General features: G+C 42.3%; 1 long non-coding RNA gene across 2 annotated transcripts in view; it reads right to left on the bottom strand.

The window, feature by feature from the left end:
* The window catches only part of LOC138570016 (uncharacterized), a 267,900-nt gene that overhangs the window by 20,369 nt on the left and 236,030 nt on the right, over positions 1-11,501 (bottom strand). The window lies entirely within an intron of this gene.

The following is an 11,501-nucleotide window of genomic DNA, read 5'->3' as shown; positions in this document are numbered from 1 at the left end:
CTGTCATCTCTGTTTGTTTTATTTTGTTTTCTCATGTCCTCACTTTACAGTTAAAACTCGAACAATACTCACAGGCAAGTGTGTAAAAAATAACAAAAAGCTGCATGTATTACTATATGTGTACTTCATTTGTTCAATTAATTGGTTTTACACATTTCTATATTTGACTTTTGTGCCCAAAAAGGTAACCTACACATAAAGCTAAAAAAAGAAAATTATAACAGTACAAAATGTACACCTTCGGTCTTGTACATGAAAGCTGTTGTAAAGTCCTGGTTTGTAATGTGGGGAAGGATTGCAAAGGGGAGGAATCGGAGGATGTGAAACGATGAAGTGCTTGCCCCTGACATGCGCAGAGTGGCGGATCAGTTCATGGTTTACCGTTTGCAATATCCAGCATTACTTCTTCCTTAAATGCAGGCGGGTCTCCCAAGCAATTGACATTGCCCTCTAGCTCCCATGCATGAAATCCCATATGTATGTTTCAGCAAACCATAACATATTTCTTTCATTTTTGCATGCTGCGTTTTACTTTTTTATTTGAAATGTGGTTAACATATTGCCTTCTAATGCATATCAATTAAGATCTCTGAAAGAGTGCATTTAAATAGCATTGCATATTAAGGTTTTTTGTTTTTATGCATGTGCAGGTAGAAAGATATAGTCCAGTAAAATCTCTAGTACTGGATTCCAAATGTATAGGAGACAAATCCACATTTTCCTTTCAAAAGAGCCAAGTTTCTCCGTACACATTTCAAGATCCTGGCTATATGCACATCAGATCAGAAAGCTTTCGCTTTTGTCATTGATGGCCCGGGCAAGATGACCAACATAAAGCGTTTCATCAGGATGCAGGTGATTTAGCCTTCTCCAGGTTTACATCAGTTGTCTGTCCATCCATGCTTTCAAATATAGAAAGTTTGTGTGCTTCAGCGAACTGTGGTTGATTTGTACGAAGACAAGACGCAGAACAGTAATTACATAAATGCAATGTTTGGTGAGGTTGTGAATTAGAATAATGGCTTAATGATGCATGGCTAAAATAATAAAACTCCTCTTTCCTCTTTAAATTGGAACTTTGAGAACATTTGACGTTCCAAAAAAATGAAATAAAATAATTGAAGATAAGTACTTTTATGATAATATAATGTTCACAGTCTTGAAGAAACTATCATCCTCAAACATCCTACCAGCTAGCCGTGCCTCAAGACAGAGATTGGTTGAAGGTCTGGCCAACCATTTCAAAAATAACCACAATTGTAATCCTTAAATCTGACTGGCATCACATTTTTCACGCTATGACTGGCATGTTTCCCCACTGTGGTCAACACTCTGCGTCCTGTCTTGGATTCCTCGAAATCCAGCATATTATCTCCCAGAAGAAGTGAACACCAGCTTGGAGAATCCCTTACCCAACGAGCTGCCAAAAGAACACATTTCACCCCTAACAATTTTACTATTTGCCCACTGGAATGCCTCCTTTTGCTCACAGAGATTTCCACCTCTCCTGAAGCTATTGGCTATCACTCATATCGTAAAGACAGGTAATGCAGATTCCAGTTTCCTGCCCAAATACTGCATGATCATCAACCTCTTTCTGGATGTCAACATCTTGAAGAAAGCTGCCTGCACCATGTTCAAAAACTCAGATCATAATCTTTACCATGATTGCCAATTGGGCTTCTGCTCCAATGAGCACTGAAACAGTGGAACAGTTGCGTGCATTACAGAGAAATATCTTCACTCTTTGGATCTCAACCACAATTTTACCCTCATTCTTTTGGACATCTCAGACGCATACAACATGGCTGATAATTCCATTATGCTCCATCATCCCCAATAGGAGATGTGGGTTAGAGGGGCTACTTTTACATTATTAAAACCAATCCTCAAAGAAAGGCCTTGTCAAGGAAAACGGGGTTGCTTTGTCTCCACGGAATGTGTTTCGACCTGCAGCGCTCACTAAGGCAGCTCCATCTCACTTTACTCTTCCCCTGCACACACATGTACATGAAGCCCCTAGCAGCACCCAGACACCTCGGAAGAAGCATTTTAATTGTAAGCAGACGATGTTCAGGTTCTGATGCAGTGATGCAGCTCAGAGCAGAAAACAACCAACCTCAAGAACACCACGAAGGTCTAGAGGCATGGGCAGCATGCAACAAACAGAGATGAATCTCGTTAGTGCATCCTATACCAACTCTGTACTGATCTTATGGGAAACATTTTACTTTATTTTTATTTGATTGCTTATAACACAAATCTAACTCAAGAGTAGTGGACTGCTTTACAAAAAGATTGTGCCACATTTGGGCATGGCATTTTATACAGTAATGCAGTAGTGTTGGTGGAGGGAGTGAGGGATTTGTATTCCTCTGGCAGGTTTTGTTGCGAGAGCCACGTTTTTAGTGTTTTGGGGAACTGGAGGATGGTTGGGGCTTTTCAAGCCTCTACCAGGATTGAGTTCCAGATGGTCGAGGTGCGGAAGGAGAAGGACTGCTTGCAAGTCTTCTCTTTGCAGGCTTGCTTTGACTCCGACTTTTTGATTGTTCTTCTTAATGAGGTGTGACAGCCTCCAGAGGTGTGGAGTTTAGCCACCAAGTATGTTGGTGTTCTGTTGTAGACTGCTTTGTAGGTGATACATGCAGTTTTGAATATGACCCTGGTGGGGGGAGGGCCAGTGAAGCATGAGCTGTGTTGAAGCGATACGGTTGAATTTGCAGGCACCTGTAAAAAGTCGGGCTGCAGCGTGGTGTGCTTTTTTGAGAGAGTCCAGGTGTGTGGCTGGAAGCCCAGCAAGGAGGGCATTTTCCCCATCAATGTGTGAGATAACGAGGGCTTGGATCACCATACGGAATTCGTTTGGGGGAATGAAGGGTTTAATTTGGCAGTGTGTGTGTATCTGTAGCCCTGCTAGTTTGGACACTATGCCTACTCAAGTTATGAATCCCAGACCGTCTGAGTCATTTGGATTCAGGTCTCTCCTTCTTATGAACATGGTGTCCAAGACAACTAACTTATAGCAACTTACACCAAAACAGGCTGAAGAAGATCATGGCACTCTTAGATCCCGACCCATCTGAAAAATGGCCCTTGTCAGGGCCTTGATACTTCCTTGCCTAGATTACTGAAATAGTATATATTCAGGGGACCCTAAAATTCTCATACAAAACAGAACAGCTTTCATTATAGTGGGCACCAAAGAACAGGAATGCATCTTCCCAGTCCGAAAGGCCTACACTGGCACCTGGTAATCTTCACGATCTTGTTCAAGATTATGGCATTCACTTAGAGAGCTGTCTGGTGAGCTGATTTCAAATACCTCACCTCTTTTTCCATTCCCACTGCATTGACCAGACACTGATGTTCTGCCTTAAAGGGCCTTCTCTGCTTGGGCACCTTGAAGAAGAAACTCACTGGCAGTAGGCTGCTATCATCATTTGCCCCCATAATGTGAATGTCTGGATACAGTCTGGCTGAAATATTGATGCTGTACAAATAATGCTTCTGTCCTGCCATGATGTATGGTATAGATGCCCTAGCGATGAAGGATTATAACTGGATAATAGTGATTGAAGGGAAACGTGTTGGGCATGGCACAGCCTGTGTCTATTAAGCTGCTTTGTTTGGAATTAGATCTGATAACTCTTCGAGCTCTACCTCTAAAGAGGAGATGTTTGTTGTATATTAAATCTAGAGCTGTTCCCACATGTCCACTGTTGAAAATGTTGAGGGAAACTGCTAACAAAGGAGATGGTGATTCATATCTTGAATTAGTCATACATACTTTTGAACAGATTGACTGGAGCCCTGATTGGTTAATATGCACATTTTAGAAAAATAACTTGATGCCTGGGGCAGGTTCCTGACCTATGATCATATTACAAAGCAGAAAAGTTGCAAGGACATCATGGCTGTTACTCGCAACAGAAGGAAACCTAGATATTATTCGCTGTTATGTCCTTCACGGCAGATTCGTAGATTCTTATTTCTTCTACGTATAAATAGATTGCCTGTATTGATGACGTTAGGACCTGAATTACATCTTCCCACGGTGGATAGATACTGTTGTACTTGCAAAATAACCATGAAGCTTGCAAGGCATGTTTTGACGTTATGTAGGAACCTGGGGAAATGATATATGAATGTATTAGGTAAATGTGTGTCCCACTATGATAGCATTAAGGAGGATGGGTTTTGGCACTGCTGTTTGAATATTGAAATAGTGAAAATAAATCACTGCATTTCGCACTTCACCATATATGGATTGAAGCAAAGATGTTATTGAAGTGAAGTAATTATCGAAATTTGAATAACAGCACTGAGAAACATGGAGCACTTTATAATGAGATGGTTTTGAAACTGTAATGAGGATTTTTAGAGAATATTTTAGAAGTATTTTTAGAATGCCTTTAAAAGATTTCTAGTCACTTGTTTGATATAACTAGCATGATTCATGGTATATTTTATTCTATAGTGTATAAGTATATTTTATATGTATGTTTAAAATTGTATAATTTGTAATGATTAAGTATTGAATTTGATTTGATTAATGTTACTATGCATTACATGTAAATGTGTAAAGTTTGTTAAATGTCTAAACCCATTAATAATAAATAAAACATTAAGTAGGCTACTATCATCATTTGCCCCTATAATGTGGAAAAGCCCTCCCAGAGGACTTGAGACTCCAGCCTAACCATCTGAAATGTGGCAGACCATTTCAGGTAAATCTTTAATCCTTGGCCTTCCAATTATGTCAGTTTCATTCCCCAGATACCATAGTCCCATTAATGGATGACTTCCTTGGACCCACAGTCACCGCCCCTTCAGACTTAGCCCTAACATTTTCTGAACTCCTTACTCAGTTTGCATAATTTTGAGGCTGCCTAGAATGTGCTTTCATAGATATTTTTTTTGTGGCATAGCCAACAATGATTTTGGAGGTGGATTTTGAGAATATTCCCCAGAATGAATTAACCAATGGTATTTTCGACTAAGAAGGATTTAGTTTTAAGAATCCTTGGACCAATGGGATCATGTCAGGAAAGCAAACACCTTACTTGGGATGGGTTATACGTGTATTCAACATCTAACCTGCCTGGAAGAGGACATCATTAAAAAAACAGAAGGAAAACCAGGACAGGCAGGAGCAGCCATTAATGAACATTCATAAGCTTTATTCTAGCTGAACATTGGAATTTCTAGCTCCTAGAAGGTCAGATAACATTCTGTAATACAGATTAGTGCAAAAGATAACCATTGCATCTGTGCGGGTGTTTTGTTGTAATGTTATATGGCATTTGTATAGCACCTTATGCAATTGGTATGGCCTCAAAGCGCTGTGGGTAGACGTCCTTGGGGGACCGAAGTGCGAAGTATGAACACAGATCAGAGGATTTTGGAATGCGTGCGTGCATTTTAGAGAGTACGAGGTAGGTCGGGTCGGCTAAGTCCCTACTAGCAACCCATGGAGATCTGGCTAGTGGATGGTTGCTGTGTTAAGCTGTCAGGAGTGGACGCGAGTCAAGGAGACTAATTATGTGCCCAGCTAGACCACATTATTTCATAGGACTCAGCTGCATTCTAGTGGCAGAGGTGATGTGCATTATGAATTTCAGTAGTGGATTATTGCAGATGTGTGCTGGTAGGTGGCCATGCCCCTGGCAGGATACAGCTATCTTCCATTCCGATGGAGATTGATACGTACCAGAGAATCAAAGTTTTTATGAAGTTGTAATGGGGGAATGCAGATCATATCATATGGATCAACTGGAATCGATTGTGTTTGTGCTCAGTCCTGTCTTGTCTCCTCACGTGACTCATTGATGCCCCTACCTACCTGATAGGGATTGATAGTTCACCCATGAGCTCAATTATGTTAGTCAATTAAGTTAGTCAAGATTCAGATGGGAAGAGCCAGGTCTTGAGTGCCATCCGGAATGCAAGGTGATCCTCTATGCAGCTAATTCCAAACGGGATAGAGTTCCATGTGGTGGGAGCTTGAACAAGGAAGGGGAATCCCCATATTCCAGTTGAATTGGCGATTGGGATGACAAGGAGGAACTATGTCCCTGATCTCAGGTTTCTGTTGGGCCTGTAGGGAAAGAGCTTGTGTTGTAGATATTCTGGGCCTGGGTTGTGCAGAGCATGGTGGATGGTGGACACATCCTTGAAGGTGGAATGATGCCCGATTAGCAGCTAGTGTAGAACACAAAGGGTGGGTGTGATGTGTTCTCGGGGCCTAGGGCAAGAAGGAGACTTGTTGCAGTTCCTTGGACCCGTTGGAATTTTCCAAGTTAAGATGCGGAGACGCCCAGTTATAGGGAGTTAGTATAGTCTAGGCGAGAGAGGACAATGGCCGTCATTGCGGAGACTCTGCGTGGGAACGTCAGGAAGGGGGCAATGAATTGGAGAATGCATAGGTCTAGATAGCAGGATTTTGAGTCCATGGTGCATCCAAGGTTGTTTACTAGGTTGGAGGTAGATGGGGTGGACCTAGAGAGTGTGGCCAAGGGGTGGTTGGGGAGGAGGGCTTTCTTCCCACGGATCATAATTTTGGATTTTTCAGGGTTAAGAAGGAGGTGGTTAGCCGTCATCCAGTAGTCCATTTCTGTTAGGCATCAAGCAAGATCCAGGGAGGTGTTGGAAGGTTACTTAGGGATCTTGAAGATGATTTGGGTGTCATCTGCATAGTTGTACCAAGAGAGGTCGTGTTAGCGGATGATAGCGGGAATTGTTGTAGTGAATTGGATTGGTCTTAAGGAATAGTTTCACAGAGAATACAAGAATTCAAGTACAAAAGGGAAATCCAAGAGTGATTTATATGGGGTTATTGAATGATTTGATGCTTATACATTTGATTTACATTTGAATTAAAATTGGATTTTGATTTGGTTTTATTGGTTGGTGCAAAAAAGCCCCTTTGGTGCAGAATAACATAAAGAAAACTGGGGAAAGATCACTCATTGAGGTAGTCTGTTTGTTTGATTTTTGATCTTTGATGGTCAGTTATTGGTTCAGCTTAGAAATCTCACAATCCACACTTAGTAACACTGCATAATTTGCATCCAGTGCCATCAATTTACAAGTGGTTGGGGAGGGCTACTCAGTGAGTCTTCCCTTCTGTGAGGCTGTTGATTAGTGTGGTTTGTTTGCTATGTGATCTGGTAAAGATTGTGTGTCAATTTATTGGCATACAACTTGCAATCTTTGTTGCTTGGGGGATGAAGACATAGGAAGGAGGGCAGTGTTGTCATTTTGTTTGTGCATATCCTACCAGGTGCTTTTTCTTCCAGGGACTAACCCTTGTGTCATAGTAGTAATATTGTGCATGAGGGTCTTGCACAGGGCATATATGAACTGAGTTTCTGCTGTTTCTGCTGGTCGCTAGCAAGGACTGATGTTTCAGGGGAATATAAGGATGAGGCAGGATATCAGGGTACTTTCCAGACAAGGCAGGTGTGTGTATTTGCCTTGCTGCACTAGTTGACATTTTATTGAACTGTGTATTGTACTCGCTGTTAATCCTAGCTTTGTTTCTGTCATTTGCAGTGTTCAATTCGTTACAGCATACTTCTTTTTATCTGCTTCAATGTGCTTTTCTTGTCTATATCTTTTGACAAAAACTTCCTGAATGCAGATCAGTGATATTCTTGAAGATGTTTCCTTAAGCGATAGAGAAGTCTGCTTAACTGTGTTGTATATACTAAATGTCCTTTGAGATGGCCGCTGCATTAAAGTTAAAGTGTACTCAGGGTGTTCTTTGGTGTCTTTTTTCACAGCACGTGCCTCTTCGCACATTCATGTTTAGGTGTACATGAAATATGATGGCTTTCCACTGTAGATTAAGATCTTGTGAGAGATATATTAAGAAGAAACTAACTACTCTTAACAAAACAGTAAACTGCAAGCTGTTAAAGTAGTCAGTGAAGCTGAGCTAGGAGATGCTAAAAAATGAGCCCCTTGTGCCCCAAGCCTCCTCTTGTCTGACACTCCTAGCCACATCAACAGCACTCGAAAACAGCCCATGAATCAGCTGTAATCATCACAGGAACCCTTCCATAACTTCCTATAATTTGGTTGTATCCAACTACCATTGTAGCCGATTTTGTTTATATTTCTTTCTTTTGCCGGTATGCAGTGATTATGTGGAATCACAAAATAATGACTCCAATTACAGCAAATCCAAAATAGCGAATTCCAAAATAACGTATTTGGGAGAAAAAAAACATAAAATGGGGTTGGGAATGGGAATAGTGATTTTGGAGTTGGGGAAAAAGTATTAGGAACAAAAAAAGGGGGACTTTGGAGGGGAACCCCCCCCCCCAAAACAAACAACAAAAATGTGTTATTTTGGAATTCGTTTTTTTGGATTTGTTGTAATTGGATTATTTATTTTGCGATTCCACATAATCACATGTAACCATTTTGCCCAAGTCATAACTTTGCCTTTGGAGAGATTCACAATTAGATTATTTGCAGCTGCATACTTCCCAATAGTATTCAGACTTCTTGGGAGGCCTACCCCCATTTCCATATTCTGACCCTTATGCCCCTTCATCTGCCGCTATGACATATCACTGGCACCAAAACCACGACTATTTATTTATGTTTGCATTTCTAAAGCGCTCACACAGCCCGGGGGCATCGAGGTACTGTTACAGGAGTTGTTTATCTTAGTTGCGCAGTTGTTTGTCTTAGTTGCATATTTATAATGCGCTGAAATACCCAGAGCTTTCTAAGCGCGGACCCAGGGATCAAAATATGATATTATTACAGGTGATGCTGGAGATGGAGGAGCAGAGAGAGTGGTCCTCCATGATATGAAGATGAAGAAAAGGGCAATTTCTGATCAGACCTGTTTGGACCGGAAGGAGCTAGTACCAGAATCCCTGCTCTTCTAACATCAGTTGAGCTCCCTCGAATATGTGTTTAAACCCTCTTTCCCAGCAGCCCATTCCTACCATCAAACCTAATTGCCAACCAAGTCACTTACCAGCAACATCATGAACACTGCATTGCAGCAACCTCACCCATGTCACCATAGACCCCATCAGCACTATATCAACCGTAACAACACAAAACCTGAAGCATCACCACACATTAATTGGACACCATCTTCATTGCTGAGATATGAATGTCATCCATCTAAATTATCATAACATAATATAACACATCCTAAATGTCTTCATACTCAAACGTTTACAGAATTCTACAACAAGATGGTCCAAACAATGTTGGTGGAGGCCTCACCATCATACACACGGCATACGGCCATGCAACTGGATGTCACCACTATTGGCTCTTTCAAAATTCTTTACTGCCACGTCCTGCACTCTCCAACAGATACAGTCACTTTCCACCTCATCAGCATAACACCCAACCCAACACTTCCTTCCTCACAGACTTTTGGGACTTGGACACCAACATGTCTCTCACACATCCCAAAATCATCTTTCTGGGTGACCCACCAACCAAGTCAATGTAGGAAGATCTCCACTACTTACTCGACACTCTGAACTTCACATAGCACACAAAAGACCAAACTCACAGAAAAGGTTATATCTTCAAACTCATCATCACCACCCAGCCCACCCTTCATCACAGCTCTCCAATCTCGCCCAACTGGTCAGACCATCTGACAATCCCCTTTGCCATCAGTCACACCACACCAGTCAAGCAAACCCATTGGAAACACAGCGTAAAAAGCCTGCAGACTATTCAAAATCTTCCCATTGGAGGCTCCCCTGGAAGACATCACCAAACTCCACCTCACATCAGCTGATCTACCTCTGACAAAGCAGGACTGCAGCTCGCTTCTCCAAGAACTCAGAAGCACCCTCACAACCAACATCAGCTGCAATTCCTCAGTGAAATAATGCACCCACAAGCCTAACCCTTCCACACCCTGGTACACCCAAATACTCAACTTCAGCAAACAAACCATCAAAAAACAAGAACATACTTGGCAACAGTTCTGCAATGAAACCAAACTCGCCTTTCTGAAGGAACTGCATTTACACTCAGATGACTTAACACCAGTGCCAAGGCCAAATACTATCAAAACACCATGGCCAAGGCCAACAATGAAAGCAGTGTCCTCTTCCAAACCAACAAACACTGCATCAACTCTGCCTGACCCACTGGTACCTCACTCCATCGAAAAGTCCACTGCCATCGACTAGATCAGCATGATCAGCCAACACATACACAGCAACGCCAAAACTGACAGCGCTCTAAACATCTCATCATGCAAATCCAAAAATACCTGGACAACTGTCAATACACTGACTGTAGAAGATCTCACTGCCACCATAGCATTCTTCAAGGCTACATTGTACTCAGACGACATCCTCCCTGCCTCTTTACTCAGAGCATTAAGACTGAAACACTGCTCCCTTACCTGACAATCATCAACAGCTCCCTAACTCAAGGCACCTTCCCCTCAAACCTCGAGACCAGCCAATCTTCCCACTTCTCAAGAAATCAAAATTGGACCATTATGAACTGAGCAGCTACTGTCACATCACCCATTTTCTCATTCTAGGTAAGATCCTTGAGAAAGCAATGGCCATGCAACTCCTCCAACAAAATGAAGCCAACAACCCCATCTGTTCTACCAGTCTGACTGCAGACCCAGATGCAGCACACAAATGGCAACCATTCAGGTGATTGACAATGGCCCTAAAATCCTCGATGATTGCCATCCTTGCCTCCTGGTTCTCCTTGACCGGTAGACCAACAGACACTAACTGACAATCTACATCCTCACATGGGTATCAGTGAGATTGGCCTCAGATGGTTAAAATCCTACAATGCTAATTGCAACCAGTTCATACAAATAGATTCCTCGAGCAAGCCATCTCTACCTATCATCTGTCGAGTCCCACAAGGATATATCCTCTCCCCTGTGATCGTCGATCGTTCCTCCTTGTTCCACACAGCATCCACATCCACTTAATGCAGATAACATGCACCTCTGCCTCAAGATATCCTCCAATGAAGACATCTGCAGGTTCAAGGCCTGCCTTACATGGATCCAGGCCTTCATGTCTAGTGCTAACTAGAAGCTCATCCCCCCCAAGATTGAATTCCTACTGCTGACAAACAACACCAAACACTCTGACATCCAGACCTGGCTATCGTCTCTGCCTTTCAATGGCTTCACATCCCAGCTGGCCCCCTATGCCAGGTCCCTTGGGTTTGCCATTCACAGACACCTCTCCATCAAACAGCACATGGCAAGGAAGACACAAATGGCTTGGTACCCATTTTCCCATCTATGTAAAATCAAGCCCTTCATCCCACAAAACAACTTCTGATCTGCTGTACCAGCCATGGTCCTCCCCCACCTGGATGGTGGCCATGGTATGTGGGCATGGGAAACACACTGAGAAATATTAACTGGAGACTTCTTTAACACACTGTAAGGGAGGTAGAGGCAGTTGTGGGGTCATTGGTATTTGGGAGATGGAAAGTCGGTAGCCATGGGTGATAAG

This window comes from Ambystoma mexicanum, chromosome 2q (genome assembly GCF_040938575.1).
Source record: "Ambystoma mexicanum isolate Mex_15411 chromosome 2q, UKY_AmexF1_1, whole genome shotgun sequence".
NCBI classification, from domain to species: domain Eukaryota; kingdom Metazoa; phylum Chordata; class Amphibia; order Caudata; family Ambystomatidae; genus Ambystoma; species Ambystoma mexicanum.
This window is presented reverse-complemented; position numbering and strand designations above follow the sequence as displayed.